Source organism: Bactrocera neohumeralis, chromosome 3 (assembly GCF_024586455.1).
Source record: "Bactrocera neohumeralis isolate Rockhampton chromosome 3, APGP_CSIRO_Bneo_wtdbg2-racon-allhic-juicebox.fasta_v2, whole genome shotgun sequence".
NCBI lineage: Eukaryota > Metazoa > Arthropoda > Insecta > Diptera > Tephritidae > Bactrocera > Bactrocera neohumeralis.
In genome coordinates, this window is record NC_065920.1 from 50,807,657 (window position 1) to 50,834,923 (window position 27,267).

Below are 27,267 nucleotides of genomic sequence, written 5' to 3' on the forward strand. Positions count from 1 at the left end.
ACAAAGTTCCCAACTGCAGTCCACAACGCGGAATATGCTTTCCATTTTGAATATACTTATATATATGTATATCCTCATAGAGAGATTAACTGAGAACATATACATGCTTTTGAGTACTAACTAGAACCAAAATCAAAATTTCGAACAGAACAATTTTATTGAAGGTTGATTAATGATGTGGAAAATACTCGTATCTATGTGAAAATAATAGAGTTTGGTTTACTGATAACAATGTAACTTTGTGCGTAAAATGGATAAAACTGGGCGAAAACTTGACCTAACCCCCATATAACAAACATGTATCATCCGGGTGAATTTACTCCATATAATTGGTGATGGTGATGCTTTCCCCAGACTGGACAAGGAAGCAAAGCAAATGGGTCTGGCAGTGAACGAGGGCAAGATGAAATATCTCCTGTCATCAAACAAACAGTCGTCACACTTGCGACTTGGCTCCCACGTCACTGTTGACAGTCATAACTTTGAAGTTGTAGATAGTTTCGTATACTTGGGAACCAGTGTAAACACCACCAACAATGTCAGCCTCGAAATCCAACGCATGATAACTCTTGCCAACAGGTGCTACTTCGGACTGAGTAGGCAATTGAGAAGCAAAGTCCTCTCTCGACGATCAAAAACCAAACTCTATAAGTCACTCATAATTCCCGTCCTGCTATATGGTGCAGAGGCCTGGACGGTGACAACAACCGATGAGTCGACATTGCGAGTTTTCGAGAGAAAAGTTCTGCGAAGGATTTATGGTCCTTTGCGCGTTGGCCAAGGCGATTATCGCATTCGATAGAACGATGAGCTGTACGAGATATACGGCGACATTGACATAGTTCAGCGAATTAAAAGACAGCGGCTACGCTGGCTAGGTCATGTTGTTCGAATGGACGAAAACACTCCAGCGCTGAAAGTATTCGACGCAGTACCCGCCGGGGGAAGCAGAGGAAGATGAAGACCTCCACTCCGTTGGAAGGACCAGGTGGAGAAAGACTTGGCTACGCTTGGAATATCCAATTGGCGCCACGTAGCGAAAAGAAGAAACGACTGGCGCGCTGTTGTTATCTCGGCTGTAATCATGTCTGTCGTAAGAGGCGACTAAAATCCTGGCCACCAGTCCAGAGCCGTATGGAAGCTCAACCGGTAGTAGCTTCGGCTACGAGGTCTGACCGGAGACCTAATTCTGGTACCACGGGGAGCAGGAGCTCTTGGAGGTAACTTCAACCTGCTCATGCGGACTGGTCTCTCGGGGAGTATCGTGGTGGTTGTGGTTAAAACCCAAATGCGGGAAGAACTGACCTTGTCAGTTGAATCTGGAGTTGCATTGCAACCGGGTGCCGGAACCAAAGCACGGCAGAGGTTTTAGATGGGCCTTGAACTCGACCAAGGTGGTTAGTGTGTCCATTCCATACTGCCAATTGCTACTTAAAATGCTTAGCAATCTCAGGGCGCTGATTAATGCATTAATTTGATCCGCTGTGCTTTTGAGGGCCGTGGAGTGAGGCTGTTGTCAGCAGGTACCCACGTTAAACACACCGGACGTTGTATCTCAGGGGACAATTTGTTAGTATGCGGCATATTAATAGTACGTAGTATTGACAAAAATAGATAAAATCAGGGCAACAACTTCTATATACTACATTTGTATAGTGTTTTTTGTTTCTCTATTTTTGTATAAGAATTTGAAGAGTACAAATTTCCTTTCATAACTCGATGTTTGTTTGCGGATAGTGATTCGAGATAGGGAGGTTCAACGGTATATACATACATATAATTTCTATCCTATTGTTAACGGTTTGTTTCTTAAGGTATTTCCTTGGCTTTCTTGCAAGTTGCAAGAGTATAAAATGTTCGGTTGCCTCGAACTTAGCGCTTGCCTACTTATATATTATTAACTTCAAAATTTTTGTAGATGCATGACTTAGTCCGTCCAATAATTTTTGCCTGTTATTTGATCGTCCGTACTGAACCTTTCAGTCCTACAAGTTTTAAGTTTTCTTCTTCAACGCAAAGCTTTTTATGCCACAAAAGTATTTATAAAACAAAGATTTTCCATAAGTCTTGATTTTTTCCAATATAAGGTATGACTGAAGCTCTGAACTTTAACTTTGATTTATACATTATGTTGAAACTTTCTTTAACATAATTGGATAATTTTTATTGGGTATAAATTAACCCTCTTTTTCGCATGCATAGATAGATTCATTTGACCTAATAAAAGTTGTCAACTTTCAATATTTTTACCAAAAAACCTTAATGGGCATATAAAAGCCCAGACAAATAAAATAAGTTGCCAGCTCATTTGCGCATTTGAAACTTTTTGTGCAAGTCATTAGATTTTATTTATGTTAATTGCACACTACATATGTACATATTATGTGCGTAATAGTATGTATATATATATTTGTAAAAGTATGCTTGTAATCTCACACCCACAAGTACGAGTACATATGTTTATAGGCCTCAAAAGTGTGCGCCTGACACTGAAGCCGCCGCAATAGCTCAGCATATTTTAATTACACGCCAAATGGAAACTTTTTGCACACAATGAAAAGTTGAGTGAGCGAAAAAGAAGCTGAAGATAAACTAAAAGTAGAATCAGCTACTGGAATAATTATTTCTTTTTGTGTATGTATATATGTATATTTATATGTGTTGAATGAGATCCATTCATTCATGAGTATTATACCCACTAACTTTCCCCCCTTTGATGACCTTTTAGCTTTTTGTCACGTTTCCAGTATTTCGCTATCAAAAACACATTAAAATGCCTGATTTAAGGGGAAAATATTTTTCGGTTAATCGGCAGCAGCTGTTGTTAATTTCCGGTGTGAAAAATTACTTTTGCGTGAAGTGGAAGCGAAAAAAAATGTAATCGTGTCGGGTAGGCTATGTATCCGTATGCATATTGTTTACACCTACCGAATTGGTGTGTAATGGTGGCATGTAAAAGGTTCTACGGTGCAAAATTAAGGAAATGAAACAATTACAGGGGAAATCAAATAGTTATTTAATGTTTGTTACCTATAAACTTTGGTGCAACTATTTTTGTTGGCGTTCTGGTGGCTAATTAATTCCGTAGGAAGCCTATGATAAAACTAAAGGTACAAACTTCTGATAACTACAAGTGCAAGGATATTTTTTTAAGGTATCTTACTTCGCTTGGGAGGAGTTTTTCATAACAAAATTATTATTGGTCTTCTAAACTCTAGAGAGTAGATGTAATCCCTAAATCCCTAAAATGTATAAATATACGTAGGTTGCTATATATATTTCTGGCCTAATAATGTAAATAGGCATATTTATCAACGAAAATGTTTTTTTTTATTTTTTTTTGTCGTTTGCTGTTTTGTTTCGGGCTCATACGCATAGATCCATGATTCGTTACCTGTGACGATCTTATAAACGTCTTTTGAAGCACCGCGATCGTATTTTGTTTGAGCGATTCTCAAATTGTGCGATCCAATCGATCCAACGAGAACAAACCTTTTTTACGGCCAGGTGTTCATTCAATATCGAATGTATGCTGGTGGGAGAAATGCATAGGCATGCCTCTATCTGAAGGTATGTTACATGACGGTCTTGCATTATCAGTTCACGTACTGCATCGATGTTTTCTGGCACAACGGCTGTTTTTGGACGACCTTCACGGAATTCGTCTTTGAGCGAGCGTTGGCCACGATTGAATTCGTTGTACCAGTTTTTCACATTGCTATAGGATGGTGCTTCATAGCCATACAAAGATTTTAGTTCATCGATGCACTCTTGTCGTGATAATCCACGTCGAAAGTTGTGAAAAATGATCGCACGAAAATGTTCACGAGTTAATTCCATTTTTTGACCGAGATGAATTTTTTAATTCCCTGTAAATAAAACAATTCACGATTAAATGACAAAACGTTCTGAGTGATGTTATGCTAAAATATGTCAAAGTTTCCAATGGAAATGTCAGATTGCACCTGGCAACACTATGGTGATGCCCTAGGCCAGAATATATGTAGCAGCCCTCGTATAAAAGGCTATAGCTAAATATCAAATTTAATTTTCAATTAATTTTTCCTAACTTTAACCTATGATAATGATCTTTGCTGTACTCATCTCAATCGCAAAAATCCCTTTAAATACCTTTTTTGTGCTTTTCTAACACCTTTCGAATTTAACCTCAAATATATTTACGCTTACGGCAAATTTTATGACCATTTAAGGCTAACCCAAACATTTAGCGCCTGTTAGCACGGTCTAGAGGAAACACACGCGGCCACGTATATATGTATACTATGTATATATATATATATGTATTTACAAGTAAATCGTGTAAATGGCAAAAATGGTCAGTTTAGTGCTATAAACCAGATGTTGGTGTGCAAAAACCAGAAACAAAATAGTTTGCGGCAAAGTTAGGAAAAAAGCCAACAAAGAACACAGATGTCCACACACGCTTAAACTTTTTGCACGCTTCTATGTATGTGTGTTTGCTGCTTGTGCGCTTTTATTGCGGTAAGCCTATGGATTCTCAGTCCTCTACAGTTTTTCCTTCAAATGTTTGTGCTACCTTCCTCCACTCCACTCAACTTCGTTTTGAGGCTTGTCTGCTTGTACACATTCACGCTTTGTTTATTTTATTGTCTAGTTCTACAATTTGCCGGATTAGTGGGTGAGTGCAAGGTTTTTGGTTTCAGCACACATACGTGACATTTGACCACCTTTGCACCGCATGTTAAGAAAATGTTGAACCAGTTGCTATTATTTCAATATTTTCGGAAAAATCTAAGATATTCAATGTTGAAATTTTCTAACAGAAATTGTTGGGTTGCCTATTTGAGTGAAGTTGGTTTCAAATACGTATACAAAAGAGTTGGTGCGTGCCTAGGATATATGTCATACAGCTTTAACATATATTATAACATAATTATTCGTGTATTCCATATGAGAACATACATGCATGTGCACCTTTAAATCTGCGTAAAACTGTTGAAAAGTTAATGTACGTGACTCCATATCCAACAAAAAGCAGCATGAAACTATTGTTATTCTATATGCTATATACACAAATATCTTTCTCATGTCAGAGAACTAAAAAATTTATATTATATTTGTTAAACAACCAAGCTTTATGCCAGTTTTCTAGTTAAATATTCGTCAGTACATGCCCTGTAGGAAAAATCGTTATGATATACAATTATTACACTGGTCTACACTTCTTTTATTGTACTAGATATAAAATAGGTTTTGCTTACATTTGTGCTCACAGTTCATGGCACTATCAATGATTTTGTAAGCTTTCGTTTATTTTTAAATCATTTTCATTTTACAATGTGAAATTTAGAAAACGTGAAACAAAATAACATATACAACAACTCGAACTTTTATTACTCAAAGCTCTTCATAACTCGAACGCTTGAATTGGAAATTGCGTTTAGAAGTAAAATTTCAAAACTTTCCCTCCGTAACTCGAAGCACCTTAACTCGAACTTTTGAATTGGCAATGGAAGTAAAATTTCATACAAATTTCTTGCCATACTGTTGGCAAAAAATTGTAAGACTTTGTTCATAATTTAAAAACTTTTAATTTATTTATCAAAATCTATGTCGCCCTCTTAAAGTAATTCCCATTAGCCCCAAACACTTGTTCCAATGTTTTTTCCAATCCTCGAAACAGTTGTTAACGTCAATTTCCGGAATAGCCTTCAATGCGCGTCGCGACACAAGTTTAATGTTTTCAATCAAAACGGATTCCCCGTAAGGGTCCTTTGAGTTTGCTGAAAAAGTCATACGGAGCGACGGTGCATAATAGTGTTGCAAAAACCAAGCTCTGTCGGCCCATAATTCCGGCCTCTCTTTGCGAATACCTTCATGTAAATGACGCATAACGCTCAAATAGTACTCCTTGTTGACAGTTCGTATGGTCGGAAGGAATTCGGAATACAACACACCTCGATTATCGAAGAAAACTGACAACATAGCCTTGATTTTTGACATGCTTTGACGTGAGTTTCGGCTTCGGCCCACCTTTGCCACCATATTCGGCCGACTAATCATCTGTTTCCCGGTCGTAAGCATAGATCTAAGACTCATCGCCAGTAATAATAATTAAAAAGTGATTTTATTTCACAGTAGTAAATCGAACTTTTAAATTGGCATGTGATTCTCTAAGCCGCATTTTTCGGAGAAATCCCACTTTGTAAACAGCTTCTAAAGTGAAAGCCGCCGGCCGCATTTACCCCTATGTCAAGTTTAACTATTACAAATTATATTGAGGTGCACAATGCGATTTGCTCAGTCGGATTTATAACAGATGCTATTGTAGAAAATTGCCTCTAACTCATGAGCTTTACAATTTAAAATGTTTTTTTTTTGCCTTTGAGTTCTAAAACTCAAAAGAGAAAAAACAAACTTGTCTTAAAATAGTAAAATTTCAACCGTTAATATCTGTCAAACGATTAGTTTGGCGTAAAAATTATATTGGGCTTTTGTTTGTAGAGCATTAAATTTCCCATAAAACCCTTTGAACAAACATTTTTTTCAAGTAGTTGGAAGCGAGTAATGAATTTTTTTGTCTGACAAAGAGAAAAAAGCTACCAACCAATTATTAAGAGTACCAATCGAAAAAAAAACAAAAGCTTTTTTGACCACCCCCATGTATGTATATAATAATACTTTAGATTTGAAATTGAAATTGAATTAGAATGCTTCGAAGTGAATAGGACATATATTATAACTCTATTAAAAGTCTTTTATGAGTTCTACCTTTATAATTTTCTAGTTAATAACAACTTTTTACGGATCAGCATCCGACATATTCAAACAATCCAATCAACCCTGGTAACTTTCTTCCATCATTTTTAGATCCTAGTGGAACAGTTCTCTCTGTTTCTCACCATAGTTATCAAAATTATCCGAAAACGTATCCAAATGATTGCGAATATAGTCTAATTTGATACCGATATTTTATTTTAGAATCTTAAAGTTTGTCAGAGTTTCTTCGTAATTTGGTACTTTATGATTAGCTAGGAAAATTTCATTGTTTCTGAGCAGTCCATACACATTATTTTTGAAAATCTCGTCGTAATCTGAAATTTAATTAAATCGGTCAATACGTAATCGTCTTGGTGCGAGGCACATGCTATCCAGTAGCTAGATTTAACATAGCTTGTTGTAAATATATAGTTTAATTTCTTCGGAGTCTGTTTAAAACTCCTTCTATTTGCCGGATACCAGAAAAATGAGAAGGGAACAACTGTACTAACTACCATATTTACAATACAAATTTCTTGGCGAAATACAATTCTTTAATATCTTGAATTTATTTTTTGATATAGTTCCACGCGAACCTTTGGACATAGTTCGATGGGCAGGGGTTGATATACGTATGTAGATAAAATAGATCACATAGCCTCACGGTATATCTGGCAGAGAAAGTTTCAAGTCGCGCTAAAAGAGGGAGAAGAGCTGGCGAATGGGCATGCGAACCACCAGCGAAACTCCCACCATTTACACGGACGGATCAAAAATGACTGATGGAGTGGGCACCGGGATCTTTTTCGCTAAGTCGACGGAGTACTGCATTATCTTTCAGAAATCTTTGCGGTCAGGAAAGCAGCTGAGTTAGCTAACAATGCAAGAAATGACTTAAAGAATATCAACAAATACGTCGATAGCTAATCGGCAATTAAAGCAATAATCTCACATCGTATTGCGTTAGAGAATGCCTTTGGAAGGAGGGAGACAGTAGATGTGGTGAGTGTTGGAAAGCGGCTGCATATATACTGGGTTCCAGTCTATAAGGGCGTTCCGGGAAACGCTATAGCTGATGAGATTGTCAAAAGCTTGAATACCGAACCAGTTCAGAAAATACGCAAATCGTGAAAAACCATGCACATTGAAAATTCCCAAAATGCTCACAGACGGATCAAAGTGAGATGAAATGCCTTAGCGGCAGGCAGAATCGCCAAAATCATGTACAAGCTAGCTAAAGACGGTAGTCACAGTTCACAACATACTGGCAGCACAGCCACTATATCTATTACCGTAAGGGCACCACTAACGATGACACATGTAAAAACCGCAGTGAAGTAGTTATGATAGAGACGCTGTAACACCTTCTTTGTTTATGTCCGACCTTATCTAGAACTAGGTTAAGATATCTAGGAGCTTCGCAGTTCAAGGGACTCGATGAAGTATCAGAATTAAATGGCATGTCTATATTAAACTTCACATAAAGCGTACAAGGTCTGTCGAAAAAAAACAGGACTGTTAAAAAAACAACAGAAAATTAATATTTTTCAAAAGTTATATTTTTTTATTCAAAGTAGTTTCCTTGTGCTTCGATACAGCGTCAATTAGCATTTCAAATGAGTTGTTAAGGTCATTTTTCGGAATGGAATGTCCTGAAACCAGTGTGCTTTCATTGTAAAAATCACAGGGTGCCAGATCAGGTGAGTAGGGTGAGTGATTAATGGTTAATATGGAATTTTTTGTCAAAAAATCAGTGACAAGCGTCGACCGATGACACGACGCATTATCGTGCAACAGGCGCCAGGACCATGCCTCACGGTATTGTGGTCGAGCACGACGAATGCGTGACAAAAGACGCTTCATAACACCAAGGTAGAACCCAGCATTAATCGTTTGGCCAGGTGGGACGAACTCTCGGTGTACAATACTCTCGGAATCGTAAAAACCAATCAGCATTGTCTTTATTTTTGACTTCTAAAGACGACCGACTTCTGATCGTCACAGAGGTCCTCACGACCTTCTTGGAATCGCTTAAACCACTCATGCACATTACTATGGGATAGGCACTGATCACCATAAACTTTTTCATTATTTGAAATGTTTCAGTAAACATTTTCCCAAGTTTAAAACCAAAATTTAATATTTGCTCTTTGAATTTTACGACCGATGACCAAAAGCTGCTGTCACTTTTTGATCGATAACATCGATTGTAGTTATCCAATTGTCTTAAAATTTGTACGAAATGTCAACAAGAGATTAAACTTTTTATTTCATATACCCACGAATAGGTGGCGCCACCAGAAACAGTTATATTTAAAAAGTTCTGTTTCTTTTGCGACAGACCTTGTATTTATATACCTACATCTGACATTACAAACGACCAGTAGGCCTACGTATAACGGGACAACCAGTGTAACCTAAGCTAACTTTTATATGTACAATTTAATAGTTTTAATGCATGAAAAAGAGATTAATGCTTAGAGATAATGTTTATTATGCCAAAATTAGTGACGCTTCAATCTCTATTGAATAAAAAACAAATATTTTAAAATTATTATTTTTAGTTATTAATACTTTAATGCATGAAAAAGAGATTAATGCTTAGAGATAATGTTTATTATGCCAAAATTAGTGACGCTTCAATCTCTATTGAATAAAAAACAAATATTTTAAAATTATTATTTTTAGTTATTAATTAATCTCCAAATTTTTCTCAAAGAATTTCATTTGAGACTTATAGCACATCTTTTTTTCCGGAAGGGTTGTGCTAGGTATGAAATTATGCTCAATTTGAACTTTTAGAGAACACGGTACACGTACTGTCTATAAGGTAAAATTGAGTATTGATATTCTCTCTAAAGCTTACTCACACAAGCAGTGAGTATCTATAATATCTGTTATATGTTGGTATCTTTATGCTTCCATACATACATATCTAACAAATTATTTACGATATTTAAGCAAACTATTACATTTCCTTACAGGCCGGCAACTACTCCCCGGATGTGCGTATTTGCTTATGCAAGCATGTGTAACGTCTGTGTTAGCTGTTCAGCTCAATTTGCTATGTAAATTGACGTTTGCTATTTTTACTTTGCCCCAACGCAACTCGATCAAAATGCCATTCGTTCCACTTTCTGGCTCAGCAAAATTTCCGCAAATTTTCTGTCAATTTTTTTGTGCTTAAAATTTTTTGCTCCTCTTCCGATGAGCTGGGTGGAACAATAAGCGATGAAATGCCTACGAACTGACAAATTTTGTTGCACCGCCTATGGCTTGTTAACTAAATTGATGAAATTTCTATATGTGTGTGTGTGTGTTTCACTATAACAATATGTATGGGTATATATGTACATCTGTTTATTGATGTGCATGTAGTTCCGCTTGTGCTGGCTAACTGTAATAAATTGTATGGATCCAGTCTATGTGTTTCACCAAACAAAAATTTTTGTAGTAAAAAAATATTTTTGACATTCTAAAAACTTGTTGATTAAATATTTTCTACATTTTGTGTATATACATATATAGTAAATATTTTGATGATATGTGGCAGACAAGCGAAATTTGATAATGTTATTGGAGTTGTTAAAATATTAAGTGGTTTATGCATTGCATATTTTCACAGTCAAATTTGATAATGTTTTTATGCGGCAAATACCGTTAGTGGACATTTGTGAACTGGCAGTGGTGTTGTGTTACCTTTTGGTGTACAAGGTCTGTCGCAAAAGAACAGTACTTTTTAAATATAACTGTTTCTGCTGGCGCCACCTATTCGTGGGTATATGAAATAAAAAGTTTGATCTCTTGTTGACATTTCGTAAAAATTTTAAAACAATTAGATAACTACAATCGATGTTATCCATCAAAAAGTGACAGCAGCTTTTGGTCATCGGTCGTAAAATGCAAAGAGCAAATATTAAATTTTGTTTTAAACTTGGGAAAACGTTTACTGAAACATTTCAAATGATGAAAAAGTTTATGATGATCAGTGCCTATCCCATAGTAATGTACATGAGTGGTTTAAGCGATTCCAAGAAGGTCGTGAGGACCTCTGTGACGATCAGAAGTCGGTCGTCTTCAGAAGTCAAAAATAAAGACAATGCTGATTTGTTTTTACGATTCCGAGGGTATTGTACACCGAGAGTTCGTCCCACCTGGCCAAACGATTAATGCTGTGTTTTACCTTGGTGTTATGAAGCGTCTTTTGTCACGCATTCGTCGTGCTCGACCACAATACCGTGAGGCAGGGTCCTGGCGCCTGTTGCACGATAATGCGCCGTGTCATCGGTCGACGCTTGTCACTGATTTTTTGACAAAAAGCTCCATATTAACCATTAATCACTCACCCTGCTCACCTGATCTGGCACCCTGTGATTTTTACCTATTTGGAAAACTTCATTTACCCATGAAAGGACACTGGTTTCAGGACATTTCAGCTATCCAAAAGGCGACGACCGATATTCTCAAGAGCATTCCGAAAAATGACCTTAAACACTCATTTGAAATGCTAATTGACCGGGCTAAACGCTGTATCGAAGCACAAGGAAACTACTTTGAATAAAAAATATAACTTTTGAAAAATAATAATTTTTTGTTGTTTTTTTTTAACAGTCCTGTTTCTTTTGCAACAGACCTTGTATATATTTCAAATCAAATCAATAAACAAAAAAATAATATAGGACATCAACCATATGACGCTCGCAGTACATATGAAATTATCTACTGAGATTTGGATAGCTACAAATTTATTTCGCGCCTGGCTTATATGTCTACTCAGCTATCACATAATGTCTATGTTTTTATTTCAGCAATTTTATAACGAAAGAGAAAGTATTAACTCGAAATTATACTTCTTGGAAGAGCTCAGGTGTCTCATCTCTAAGTACATTAGCCTGATACCCGTTCTTAAAGTAAAGGACCATGACCGAGCTCAACCAATATTAATGGAGTCATAACTATAATTGCTATAGGATTGCCTAAATAAAAATAGATAATTGAGATTTTTTGCATAAATTAGTAATTGGATTCATCAATTTGTCTTTGAAGTAAAAACACATAACTGAACGGGGGTAAGACTCTGTAATATCTTCGCACATCATCACAAAAAAAAACAGTCTTCGCACTCGCGACTTGGCTCCCACGTCACTGTTGACAGTCATAACTTTTAAGTCATAAATAATTTCGTCTATTTTGGAAACAGCATTCATACCAACAACAAGTCTGCCTCGAAATCCAAAGCAGAATAACTCTTGGGAATAGGTGCTACTTAGGACTGAGTAGGCAATTGAGAAGTAAAGGCCTCTCTCGACCAAACTCTACAAGTCACTCATCATCTCTGTCCTGCTGTATGGTACGGCCTTACGAGTTTTCAAGAGAAAGGTTCCGCGGAAGAATACCGCAGTCGAGGGAACTATAAGCTGTGCGAGAATACGATGACCTTAATATAGTTCAGAAAATTAAGAGAGAGCGGCTACGCTAGTTAGGTCATGATGTCCAAATAGACGAAAGCACCCCAGCTCTGAAATTATTGGACGCAGTACCCGCCGGGAGAAGCAGAGGAAGAGAAAGACCTCCACTACGTTGGAAAGACCGGGTAGAGAAAGACCTGGTTACACTTGGAATCTCCAATTGGCGCCAAACAGCGAAAAAGAAGAACGACTGCCGCACTGTTGTAAGGTCGGCTATAATGGCGAAAGCCTAAGTAAACAGATCACATTTGGATATCTCAGAATGTCAGTTCATTGTGATTCCTAGATATCCCACTGAAAAGACCCAAAAGTTAGCGCCGGACAAGAATTCTAAGCTCACCTAATGTACGCCTACGATTGCAACAAGATGAACCTAACTGAGTGCTAGTAATTCGGTGGATCTCCTGTGTTTTGGACTAAAGCAGAAGGATATCACAGTCGCACAGAAGCTAAATGCTGACCAGCTCCTGCTAAGCTCATGTAAGAGAAAAACAGAGATTCAACTCATGTCCACTTCGCCTGAGCTCAGTTAGCTCTCCTAAGCTTAAGAGCGACCTTTGCAGTAATCCACCTGCAGGCTGTAGCCAATGCTAAGAGAGCCGCTCTTTGGAAGCGGTTGCAGACGAATAGTCCATAAAACGCTATTTGGTGGACTTTGGTTTCGCATAGCCAAAGCACCAAATTTGGCGAGAGTCCCCTTCTTTTTTCAATAGCACCTCGACAGCAGAAGATGGCCACCGCTGCTTTCTTTACCCTCACCTCAATGTTTTCCCTCAAAATTTAATGTAGGTGTTTCTTTAAAAAAATCCCAAAAAGAGCTCATGCTTTATCGGACACAACATGTGTACCACTTAACTGTAATATTAAGGAAATTACAGGCACTATGAAAATCAAAACTCGGTCTACATTGACAATGAAATTGAGAAAATGAGAGAAGATAGTGATCGGCAGTACCAATCGCTGAATCAAAGTGTGAAAAAGAAACAAGTGCAGGCTTTTTCTGTAGCAATCCATACATAAAAGATAGCTTCAAGCTAAATGACTGCAATTTGGCCTTTCAGATGGTAAGGTTGGAAAAACAGAAGCTGCTAAGTGGTTTTTGTGTGTTCTAACCATCCGGTCCATTAAACTTCTAGTGAGTAGCCAAGCGACAATTAAGGCTATTCGTTGTATCTATACGAAATCTCACTGCGTTAGATTGTGTAAGGAGACCTTAATTACTTGTAGACTTTCAGTGGAAAACTCTTTCAGTGAACACCAAATCAACTGAAAAAACAGACAAGTTGGCCCACTCGGGGGAGCTGGAAATGCAGTTCCCTTAAGCCGTCTCAGACCATTCCACTCCTTCAACGGTCTTGGAAAACTAGTAACAATGGACAAAAGTACTTTGGGATAGTATCGTTGACGCACAGAACAAAAAGCTTGTGCTTTCAAGTAAACGGGAACTAATTAACTTTGTAGGGCTCATCACAGGTCATACTTTAAGATCGCATATTCAGAAACATAGTTAAATAGAATCGGCAGAATGCAGAATATTCGTGCAGGAACAGGAAACGTCAGAACATCACTGTATAGTAGCTTTGGGGATTTCACATCTGATTTATGTGTTCTTTTGTTGCTCGCTTAAAAAAACTATTTTACTTGAATTAAAATAAAAAGTTGTGAATGAATATGATAATTTTTAATACTTTAAATTTCAACACAAAGCTCCCTATCATTCAAATTCAAGTATTTATCACCAAAACTGTTTAACAAGAAAATTACATGCGAAGGAATTCCCTGAAGTAACTCCCCGCCAAAGTTTTGTGGCGCCACTTAAAGCTATTTAATGCACCTCGAAAATCGTCAATAATGCAAAAGCGTGAACCATAATAGCTGGAGAATGCAGCTGAAATATGCAGGAGGAGAACAACAACAACAGCGTGCACTACTGGCAACAAAGCTATGTATGCATTTGTACAAAGCCACTGAGCAGCATAAAGGAGTATGTTGGGCACAGCCACGAGCAAACGCCTTCGAGCCAAGTAACTTTCACTTTCACTGATCTGAGTGCATGTGAGCATATGATACACATGGGTATGTGTGCGCTTGTGAGTTAAGAGCTGGTGAAAGCGTAATAGCGGAACATTTCTTTAAAATTTCGAGCGCTGTGAAAAATTGCTGGCATTTTGGGGAAGTAATTTTCGCCCCTTAAACGAATATCCGGATGGCACTTAGAGTGTAGGAGGGTTTTAAAAATTCATGCGTTCGAAATTGTAAGCAACACCAGCTACGTTTAGAAAATTTGTGTCAGTTTCTAAAGCGAAAACTGAATACAGAATTAATCGTTGAGTTTTCGCTAATTTGTTCTGGGAAATGTTGAAGACAGGTAATGTGGTAATCGTAAATCAATTGTAGAATTAGGTATTTATAATGTATACCTTTTACATACGTGGAAGAAAGACAAATGGACCGGAGTTGAAAAGTTTCTTCAAGTATTATATGGAATGCTGTACATTCGACTTCTTCCATTAAGAAAGCATTTCGATTTAGAAGTTTATACCTTTGAAAATAATAAAAAAATTCAATCAATTTGGTACATCTTTTTTTGTTTGTTTCTCAATATACGAAGAACATCTTTTGGTTCAGACTTCTAATCCAGACTTCTTTCAAAGCAAAGATGATATGAACAAAAATATCTATTTCGCATGAGAAAAGAAGTTGCTTGACTACTGTCTTTCCTATATTGTTCTATATTTATCTTATTTTTCAAGCTTCTGACTCAGGGCTTTATCCTCAGCATGGACCTATAGAGACGAACCTGGCAATCTTGCAATAGATGCACAGGGCGTTCTGAAAGTATGGAAGTAACTCTTTTCTAATCTGCTTTCTGGTGAGGACGATGAAAACGCCGCTTATGGAGAAGTAAGCTGAGAGTTCAGAATAGAGGATGGTATTGATGTACCAATGCAGCCATGTTGAAGTTCCCATCGCTTTGCAGCGACTTAAAAACAATTGTAACAGTTCATCTGAAAAATACGGTTAAATGAGAGCATGCCCAAAATGTGGAAGACTTCAACGACATGCCAACAAACTGATTGGACCCTATCGGTTCGACTTTAGATCTGGTTTCATCATTGACCAAATATTCACATTGAGCCAAATCCAAGAAAAAACTCGAGAATATCAAATTGGCACCCGCCTTATTTTCACCCTGGCCCACGGAACATTACTACATATTGCCTTTCAGATAGGGTTGATAAGACTAACTAAAATGGAAAGAGAGGCGGATTTAATTAATTATTAACTGGACAGGAATCGCAACTGACTCGGTCTGCATAAAAGCCGCTAACTTGGAGAAACCGAAAAGAACGGTTAGCCGAAACTCTCAAATAACTCATTTTATAACTTAGTAGTAGAAATAGGATTATAGTATAACTTTTAGTGGTGATTATTGTTGTTAGTTATATTTATTTATTATTTCTGCATTTGCCATCAGCAAGAGGGAAATGAGAAATCATGTCACCAGATAAGACTGACCTTTTGTTATAACTGCTTAGATTTAATAACATCAGAATTATTTTTTAACAATGTCCAGCAGTAATCGGCAAGCAAACTGGCACTCCACTTGCCTTGGTACCGCTTCTCCATAGCAGAAATATCTTGGTGGAATCGTTCCGCATGTTCGTCACTTACAGCCCCAAAATTTTCGGGGAAAAGTCCAGATGGGAGTCCAGAGAGTGAATTTTAAGGAGAATGTTGCAACCCATTTTTTATAGGCAGTAAGTAGATCAGTCACAAGATCTTTGTAATTGTCAGCTGAAGGAACATCAGGTTAGTAAAAAGCATTCACTATTAGAGCCTCACAAAACGACGTACACCTCAAATACTACTGAATATTTTGACGTGAAATTTGGCATAGATGTCACTAACAGTACTACCAACTTACAAAAAAAAATTTAGCGATTCGAAAAACACGTGAAGTATAAATTAATTCAAATTTATTTACCTTTCAATTTGATCACAGTAGTATTGTGAAATCTAAAGCTGAAGGTTACAGAATATCTGTGGGTGATAGAAAAATTCTGTTCTCAGATTTGACTTCAGGGTATATCAAACTGCATTAGAAACATCTAAGAATTTTCATGTCGCAAATTATGTGTCTCCCAGTGTAATCATACGAGTATATTTGTATTCCTCTTAGTCCTTCAAACAATTTACTTTACTTTACTTTACAATTTTTACGAATAATAGTTTCGAAGATACAGCCTTGAGAACTTGTGCGCTTTGCTCGAAATTGTGTTTTTAAAGTCGGTTGCCAAGATTTTTCGAAAACTACTCAATCCATCTTTTTGAAGTTTTACACAGGTCTTTGAAATACAATACTTAAAGACTTGGACGAAGGATTTTTCTTCGATTAAAACTTCAATTTTCAGTTTTTTCTCCTTCATCCAAGTTCTTAGTTAAGGTTTTAACTAAAACAGGTATTTTTTTCTCTTTGGATGATTCTGTAAGGAGTTATTCTGCAAACGCGGGCGCAACTTTTTTCCCAGGTGTCACCGGAAATAGCGTCGTAATGGCCGAGTTTAAAATAGTTTATTCAAAAATTTCAGAATTTCTTTAATAATAGTGTATGTTTGTAACAATACGAGGGCTGCTATATATATTCTGGCCTAGGGCAACACTAAGTGTTGCCAGGTGCAATCTGACATTTCCATTGGAAAGTTTGACATTTTTTAGCATGACATCACTCAGAACGTTTTGTCATTTAATCGTGAATTGTTTTATTTACAGGGAATTAAAAAATTCATCTCGGCCAAAAAATGGAATTAACTCGTGAACAATTTCGTGCGATCATTTTTCACAACTTTCGACGTGGATTATCACGACAAGAGTGCATCGATGAACTAAAATCTTTGTATGGCTATGAAGCACCATCCTATAGCACTGTGAAAAACTGGTACAACGAATTCAATCGTGGCCGACGCTCGCTAAAAGACTCCCGTGAAGGTCGTCCAAAAACAGCCGTTGTGCCAGAAAACATCGATGCCGTACGTGAACTGATAATGCAAGACCGTCATGTAACATACCTTCAGATAGAGGCATGCCTATGCATTTCTCCCAGCAGCATACATTCGATATTGCATGAACACCTGGCCGTAAAAAAGGTTTGTTCTCGTTGGATCCCGCACAATTTGACAATCGCTCAAAAAAAGGCTCGTGTGGATTGGTGGATTGGTGTAAAGAAATGCTGAAAAATACAATCGCGGTGCTTCAAAAAACGTTTATAAGATCGTCACAGGTGACGAATCATGGATCTATGCGTATGAGCCCGAAACAAAACAGCAATCGACAAAAAAAAAAAATAAAAAAAAAAAAAAAAAATAAAAAAAAAACATTTTCGTTGATAAATACACATGCCTATTCACATTATTAGGCCAGAAATATACTATATATAGCAACCTACGTAAATTCTAATAAAATATTTCATTTTTATATGAGAAAAAAATTGTTGAACAAAGGTTGTTTTTTACCCAAGGAAAACCATGCAACTTCTTAATTCGCTAGGGAATATGTAAAAAAATAAATAACTTAGGGCAATTGGCATTATTTCGATTAATCAAAGCATGTTCACGGAATCAGCACCATTTTAATATACACTTTATAAATAACTGTAAAATAAGGCATTGGTAGGCGTATACAATAGATATACCATACACGAAAACTCAATGATATCCTTGCTTTGGAAAATTGACAACTTTGTTAGTCAAACGCAATGGGCGTTTCTGAAAAAATTTAAAAATGAATGATACATTTCGATTGACATACAATTTGAAGAATAGCAAAAGCAACAATAATGAAATGACGTCACGCTCGAAATGGTCCCTTTCACTGCTTTAAAATGTAGATGGGAGCATATACATATACAGCTATAGATATGCGCTACTGCTTGCTTTTTACATACATTTGTATGTATTCGTATGTATATATGCTTATAAGCCGAAAACAAACATGGTTAGCGCGCACAATACAAACCGGCAGTGTCATCATTCATTCATTGAAAAATGAATTTTAGGCGTTCGAAAATCCGATGATAAATCACTTTTATTCTTGACAAACGTCGCTCAAATATGCTTCCGTTACATCAAAAGCCTATCACTGTATATGTATATGTATATGTGCGTTTATTTGCCTGCATGCGTATGTTTGTCTATTGACCAATGACGCAATGGGCGCACATGCAGTCAAAAGCCTCGCAAATCATGCTCTGCTATCGTTATGCGTTGCCGTGGCGAAGCAACAGTCTGTTGTGTCTGCCATGGCGTATGAGTGATCCTTTTGTAAATTGATATCTAATGTTTGTGCTTTGTTTTGTTTTTGTTAAACTTTATTTTTGCTGTTTACGTAGGTCATCAAATGGCCAAACAATACGCGGTTGATGATAATAAATGGCAAAAACAAAAACAACAGAGCACGACGCGGTTTACGCTTATTGGGCATTTTTGCGGCCGAACGAATGAATGGTTACTCATTTTGTATGGTTAGTCAGTGGAAGCGCATAATCGATTTTGGCGGGTAGTATTTTTGTATGTTCAGAACAAGAGTAAACTTAGTTTGAAACAGAAATTTTGAAATTTTTTATCTCATTTGTTTTTGAAAAATTATAAAACTACAAAGAAAATCGTATCCAATTTATTAGAAAACCTGAGTCTGAGCTATAGATTATACGGGGTTTATAATGAGCTCTATATTAATATACTTATGATTTTGTATTCTTCTTACAGAGGAAAGTATTATATTTGAAAATATAAATGAATTAGTCCTTTGTCGCTCTGTAATTTTCATATAGAGACCCTATGTTACCTCCAGGCATTTTGGGAAAATATACTATATATGTTATACATACATATATACTGTATACATAAATAATTGTCACATGAAAATTGGAAGGGTCTATCAACTATCAGGCCTTTTCTAAATGATGACATGGTTTTGAAGGAAATTCTGAAATTCTAATTCCGCATACAAGTTATTGTGCGCCAATTCACGAGATCTTCATGGTAATTTTTTGATTTGTAGTGATGAAATATTCTCTTAGAGCACCTAAAATCATTAGTTCTCATAAGCTTTGGGGATAGAACTGTGTAGAAATTAATGAAAACAAGCAGAAGAAATTTTGTTTCCGAAGGAAAAACTACTAAACATATGTTATCTTACACTTACCGACACAAGTCCGTCAAAAGATGAGCAAATCTGTAAATAAAACAAACAGAATCAATATTACATTACAATACATTAATGAAATGGCGTAATTTTTAAAGTGTTAATATATTTTTACTATCCATTTTTTTATTAGTTATTTGTTAATTTTAAAAGAGTACAGAAAAAAATGTAAAAGTAAAAAAAGTAAACATTTTCAAAAATTACGAGCTGACGAAGTGGGGGGTATCTAAAAATTTCCAAGTGACCATACCCATGATTTCAACCCTCCTAGTTATCTGAAACCAAAAAAAAAAAAATTATTAATCTAGAATAATGTCGCAATGGCCGGAACTACGGAAAAGTGGGAAACAAATTTTTTTCACAAAATGGCGACTGGCTGAAAAAAAAGTTTTTTTGGATCACTTTTTCTGATTATTTCGAATTTTTTAAAAATAATAAAAATAAAAATTTGGGGATGGGGCTAGTTCCAACCATAGACAAGCCTATAAAGAAGACTCTATAAAAATTTCCGAGTAAATCGGTTAAGGAGAACCTGAGAAATCGTGGGTATCGTTCCGAAAAAGTCAGTTAGTTTGGCCGAACCAGTTTGGATGCCGGGTCAGAAAAATGCCTATATCTCCGAAAATAATTTGAATTTTGAAAAATCCTCTTGTACACATATTCCTGAATAGTTAAACTTTGAAAAAAAAAAAAAAATTCGATTTTTTTTAATTTCTAGACCAGAATACCCCCTTAATACTAATTACTTTACTATATACATAATTTTATAATTACTTATGACCATATTGATCAGAATTGGACATGCGGAGCAAGCTGATTTTCGGAGAATTTAAGTGATTTTTCTTTGAAAAGGATGACTCCCTTCAATAAATGGGACAGAACTGTCGCTCAAGAAGCGCACATATTGCCTTGGGGTAGTCTGGAAGAGCAAACTGCTGAAGAAGAAGTAATAAGAAAGGCCAATAATGCCCTATGTACATATAGGCAGATGCTCGGCCCAACCTGGGGCTTTCTTCTTCACTTAAGCTTGTATGCACTGGTTATATGCAGCAATAATAAGATCGATTCTGCTCTGCGTGGCTTTTGTGTGGTGGACAGGCAAAATGCACATACCATTGAAAAGCATTCAGAGGCTCGTTGACTTTTGTATAACTCTTCGCCAAAAATTGCGTGTCAAAACCCGCGGAAGTGCACAGGAGAGCCTTATATAGAACTATAACGAGATAGTGGAAGCTGTCATCCGGAAACGTGAAAGACATTGGTAAATCCATGTATTGTTCATAGGATGATCTGAACAGCAACATGATAATGATGGTTAAAGCGCGATGAATTTATTTACTGGGGTGCAAAACAGCAAAAGTCACATGTAAAGCGGCAGATCAGAAATACACGAAGTTCCTACTGGCGCTCGATAGAAGGGACTGAAGGCACATGCTTGAAATACTTACAGGCCGTTGTCTGGTGGTAGCGTGAGGCTATAGTTTGCGTATGACACATGGAGGAAACTGTATATTGGCAAGGCAATGCATTACGCGTTTGAGGTCTCACGATGTGAGACACTGGAAGAGAGGTCGTAAGTGAGGCCACATAGTTTATTAAAATTTGCAACAAGCGCTGGAATTCTAAAGGATGACTACTCCTTATGGCCTATGTGACGGAACTACATCGCAAAATATATAAAGGTTTGAGGGTCTCTCGATGCGAGTTACTGGAAGAGATGCCGTTAGTGAGATCACATAAATTATAATATTAAAATACACATCAAGCTCTGGCATTCGAAACGTCGACTACTCCTCATGGCCCAGGTGACGATACTTCATCTGGTATCGCAAAGAACCAAAACTGGTCTATGCGTGGTTTATTAGCCTCCCAAACGAACTTAACCTTATTTTATTTAAAAGCATTTAATATTAATATTACAATCGTTAGATAAGAGAGAGCGTTGCAACTAGTCCAAATTTTTTTTGTTTTGTTGGTACACTCTTCATATGAACGTATGTGAAGTTTCATTTAAATCTGTCAATTCATTCTTTGTTTACAAGCCATTTAGTGTCGCCGTGTCACAGTATTTTTTTACAATGGAAACAATTGAATATCGTGCCGTGATAAAATTCTTATTTTTGGCAGGTGTAGCACCAAAAGAAATTCACGTTCGAATGTTAAAAGTGTATAATGATTGTTCACCCACAATTAAAACAGTAGAAAGATGGGTTGCTGAATTTAAACGTGGTCGTACAAGCCTTGAAGACGATCCACGGGAAGAACGTCCAAAAAGGGCATCAACTTCAGAAATCATAGCCAAAATACAGGTTATGATTTTGGAAGATCGTCGATTGACTGAGAGAGATTTAGTAGAGGCTCTACACATCTCATTAGGCAGTGTGAGCCATATTTTAAGTGAAATTTCGGGTTTAGTAAGCTGTGTGCACAATGGGTGACGCATTCGCTAACAATTGACCAAAAAAATCATTCGAATGCAACTTTCTCAGTAACATTTGGAGCGTTTTAAAAAGGATAAAGTGGATTTTGTGCGTCGATTCATCACTATGGATAAGACTTGGGTCTATCACCATGATACTGAATCAAAACAAGAGGCTAAAGAGTGGTGCGAATCTAGTTGTTCGGCTTCGAAACGAGTTCGTAGCCCGAAATCGACCAAGAAGGTTATGACATCAGTTTTTTCGGATGCGAGAAGAGTTTAGTTTGTGGATTACTTGCAAACTGATAAAACAATTAATTCTGAATATTATTGCAACCTTTTGGACCAGTTGAAGAAAAAAATTCGTGAAAAAAGTCCCTGCTTGCAGAAGAAAAAATCCTTTTTCATCAGGACAATGCATCGTGTCACAAGAACATTTTGACAATGGCTAAAATCCATGAATTAAAGTTCGAATTGTTGGAGCATCCACCGTATTTGACCCTCAGCGACTTCCATTTGTTTCCAGAATTCAAAAAATTTATGCGTGGCAAGCGTTTTTCAACAAATGAAGAGGTGATAACGGCTGTTGAAGCGTATTTTGCAGACCTTCCGGATTCTCACTTCAGGCATGGGATCCACAGATTGGGGGATCGTTGGAGCAAGTGCATTAATGTTCAGAGAGATTATACTGAATAAAGTGTATTTTGAATCATAAAATTGTGTTTTTCTTATCAAACGACAAAACTTATTGAACAATTTGAAATGAGTTTTACCATCATTTTATTAGAAGCTTAAAATACTCTAAAATCGGTCATCTGAGGGTATTTGAAATAAGTTAAAAGTTGAAAAATTGTCAAGGAAGTAGGACATGCCTAGCTTTTCCTCCAACAACTTCAAAATCTGTAATTTTGATGTGTATATTTTTTTTACTGTTCAATCATTTTGAGGGTGGATACTCTGGTTTACACTAAAAGTGGTAGTTTAGTGATAAATGCTCAACAATCTATTTTTGGTTTTATTTTTAAAAAACTTGTTTTATTTAAATTTTTTTTCAAAATTTTCCATTTTCTATCATTCATCGCAAACAAAACTCAAAATTGCCCACATACTAGTTTGTTTGAAAATCTCTTACTGCTACACCAAATGTTTGCGTGTTTCACAAGCCAATCAATCGTTAAATAGTACCAATAACAACAATAAAACTAAAACTACAAAACACAAGCATTAAGCCTGGTTTAAATAACAACTGACAGCGACAACTTGTAGCTATGATGAAAGTTCAGTGTAAATAAAACAAGAGAATAAACCAAACGACTATGTTGCTCATACGCTCCGGCGTACCAGTGTAATTTGAGTTCACTTAATTTGTATGTAGCAATGCAATTCTCAGGTGTGTATAAATACACACACACATGTAAGAAATGTGATACTCGGCTGCAGTGCTTTGCGAGTGAAAGCGGTAAATAAGCGAAAGTACAATTAAAATCGAGAAAAAGAAATTAAAATGGTTGAAAAGAATGGAAGAGAAGCTAACGATGTTGATAGTCATTATAAACTTTTGCTAACTGCTTATTTTGCTACTGACAGTCGATGCAGTCATTCTACCTGACCTTTTGCTGCCTACCAGTCTTTGCGGGTGATTAAAAGGTGAATGTGCCGCTGGCGTTGGTTGGCGAGTAGCGCGTCGGCACGCCATGCGCTGCTGGCTGCAGTCAGTTTTTATTTGCACTCACCACCTTTGGATTTTACAACTTCGTGGCAGCTTATGTTTTAAGTACCGGCAGCATATGGGTTTAAGCAAGGCGGCAAATGGTTGCCGCACGGCACCCGAGCGCTTGTGTATTAATATGTTGCAGCTGGTTTGCTACACACGCTAACTATATAATTGTATAGATCCAAACAACACACATTACATTTGATGCACTCGTGTAGTCGGTCAGGTGGTTGCAGCTGTACTTAAGATGCGCTTGAATACACCTCTTTACCGTAACGACTAGATTTTATTTTGCTTTCGCATTGCTGTTGTTCGATGCGGTAAGTGTGTGTTAAATGATGGAAATTATTTAATGGGCGCAAAGTTTATTTTTTGCTTCTTTTTCCACTTTTTATTTATTGTATGTGAATTGTAATGATTATTTGCAGCAACTTGCACTTAATTGTGTGCGAAAAGCCAATGGCCGAGCACACAACTACTGATTTGTTAGTTATGTTCGTTCGTTGAAGTAGCTGATTGCGATGAGAGGCTACACTTTAGAAGGCTACAATTTTTATACTCTTAAATATGTATATAAGTAAGTCGGAATGAAAAAAATATATTTTTACTACCTTTTTAAGGGCAAAGACTTTTGGAGGGATCTGTTTGATTTAACCCAGTAATAATGCTTTTGTGCTATTGCAAAATCATTATTATCTACGGGTGTGATATAATTACCACAACCAGCGATCCCCTGCTTCTACAATTATTTTTGGTTAACTTTTTTGGCTTGAGTAATAAATAGCACCGATCGTCACGATTTTTAGGTAATAAGGGTGGAAAAAATTTAAAAGCTTTGCTTTTGTATAATTTTTTTTTTTTTTATGTTCGTATGGGCGAATCAAGATATATTAGTATTCATCTCAGCACTACTGTTGTGGAACCTCGTAGTGAACGAAGAACTTGTGCTGCTAACTAACAGTGGAATCCGCAGTCAAGGATTATCGGACGACGTTGTTATCATGGCCAGAGGAAAAATTAAAAACACTCTCTGTGATATCGTACATAGGGGACTAAACCTAGTGAAATATCTGTGGAAGCAGCATGTTGATCTGACCACAAGGTCAAAGCTACGACGGTACATATGACATGCAATCGGCTTGCTGGGAAATCCTGGGGTTTCAAGCTAAGGATTGTCAGATCAGATGGTTTGGGCTCCGAAAGCATCGCAGACTTCGTTAGGACTTCAACGACGATGCTGCAACGACTTGCATTCGTCTGCGTGTCGGGTGCCATGCGACGGCGGCACTTGAAGTTTTGTTGAAACTCACACCGCTTCACCTAGTAATCGGTCAAGACGCTATTACACACACTGCTCCAAATGACAGCAGAAACGTTTAGCAGAGATAACGTAATCTATTCCCAAAGCATGGACTTAAGTGGCGAAATATCACTGGCTCTTCTCTCTAGGGATAGCATTTCCAAAAAGGTTAACTTCACTAGGAAGTTTTTTACCCTTAGTAGTAAGGCCGAATGGAACGATTTCGCTTTTGAGATACTGCTTAGGGATAGGACAATCAAGTGCTGCTCGAAAACGTTGGACGAAATTGGCGCAGGGGTCGCAGGACCACGCACAAAACTTTTCATACACTTATGGGTAATTTTTCGAGCATATTCCAAGCAGAGGTCTTTGCTATAAGTCAGTGCAAGTCTTGGCTTTAATAGTAACACAAACAATTTTATGTTTTGTTGATTGGTGTAGTAAGTAAAGATAAATCATAAAATGAGTCCACGAGTTTAACAGCGTTGAACTCAGACCAAAATAATACACCGTTTATTTTGTTCCCTATTTTTTAATTTGAGAAGACAAAGTTAATAATAAGGCTTACTTAGGAAATTTGCCCCTGAATGAGTTATAATAAGTTTGCCACAAAGTTTATAACACCCGGAAGAAAACGTCGGAGAACCTATTAAATATATATCCTTACGAGATTAGTCATTTTAGCCATGTGCGCCTCACTGTCCCTCAGTTTTTGTGATATCGGTCTGAAATTTTGCATACGTCCTTTTGCCTCCAAAAAGGTGCTTATTTGTCTGTCGATATCGAACCACTATAGCAAATAGCTGTTATAATGACCGATCAATTTCAAGTTCTTGTATGGAGAACATGAAACTGTGAAGGGTGAATTATAACTTCGGTGCAGCCGAAGTTAACATTTTTCCTTGATTATTATACAATTTTTGAATGAAATTTCAGAAGCACCTATACATATTTTTAGTTTTCGAACCTGAATAAAAAACGAATGCGGAGATCATATGCACCATTAATCTGAGCTTATGAAATCTTTACATTTTAAATCTGATTTTGCAAAATGTTAATGAATTCATTAGCTGGTTTAATAGGCTCGCATAAAATTTCCACTAGGATATCATTGGAGCATACCTATACTTAAACATAAACATATGACTAAACATACATGAACAGGTACTTAGAATGGGCATAATAGAGGCTATAACTGTCTATTTAATTGCGTGTGAGAGCGTTTCGACTTAATTGATGTTCACTTGACATACAAACATACGAATATGTGTTACTGCGTCAGTCATAAATTGAATTGTGATACACAACAATTATGACCTATTAGGTTCGAAACATCACCGAAATTTGCCCGAAGCGGCTATTTGTGTAATTTGCATTTGCTACGGTGGGAGATACAGATAATTTATTTGTTGGTAAGTAAATGTAACGCTGGAAAAATTGAAAAGTGTCGCTAATCTGAACTGCAGTGCCGCTATCTATTCTAAAAATACAATGCTACTGGGGGAGGTGGTATTAACAACGTAGCCAATAACAACAGAGCCGTCATCGCAGCCTTTTCCAGTCTACAAAAAAATCGAAAGAGGTAGATTTTGTGGTGAAGGCCCAAACAAAATTTCCTCTCATCGTGGGAACTACGTCACTGTTGACAGCTATACATTTGAAAATGTTAAAGACCTTTAGACCTCGGAACTAGCATAAATTCCACAAATATCTAAACCTCGAGATTAAGCGCAAAATAAATGTTGCCAATAGGTGCTACTTCGGGATCGATAAGCAATTGACAAGCAAATCGCTCTATCGAAGAACAAAAGTAACGCTTTATAAGTCTCTCATTATTCCCACCGCATTATTCGGCGCAAAACATGGACTATGACGTCTCTAGATGAAAAAGCAGTTGGAGTATTCGAGAGAACAACCACCCGCAGTTGTAGAGCCAGGAAGAAAAATTGGTTGATCTCTAAGTCCATAAGCTTTCTAGAATATAGTCAAGTGACAATTGAGGCAATCACTAGTGTAACCAATAAGGAAGGGCCAAAGCCAGAGAAATACTTTAAGGCGATTTTATATTAGGTGTATAAGAGATAGTATTGACCCGATTTTATCTATTTTTTGTCAATATTACATGCAGTTACAAGGACCACCTCTACACAGACTAATAAAATGCTGGAAATCAAATCGGGTCTCTCAAGTACCTCGTAGTAGTACTGTAAAATATCATTTTCCAATCATGTTTGCGAATAAACTCACGAACGGTGTTTGAAAACAATCAATCAAACAGTCGGGCCGATGCGACGAATTATCGCGCTTTGACTAGCGAAAATACCGCAAGACTTTTTTGATTAACAGTGATGACCAAATGAGGTCTCTCAAGTCGTAATATCACCAATCATTTTTCAGCCGGGTGTTTGATTTCATACATTGT

At 36.9% G+C, this 27,267-nt stretch overlaps 1 protein-coding gene across 3 annotated transcripts in view; it reads right to left on the reverse strand.

Annotated features, from left to right (window-relative positions):
• Positions 1-27,267, reverse strand: part of LOC126753393 (short neuropeptide F) — a 234,901-nt gene that overhangs the window by 18,961 nt on the left and 188,673 nt on the right. For all 3 annotated transcript variants that reach the window (XM_050464797.1, XM_050464796.1, XM_050464798.1), the window contains one exon: positions 19,413-19,442. The gene's annotated coding sequence lies outside the window, so the exon portion shown is untranslated. The remainder of the gene's footprint in view (positions 1-19,412; positions 19,443-27,267) is intronic.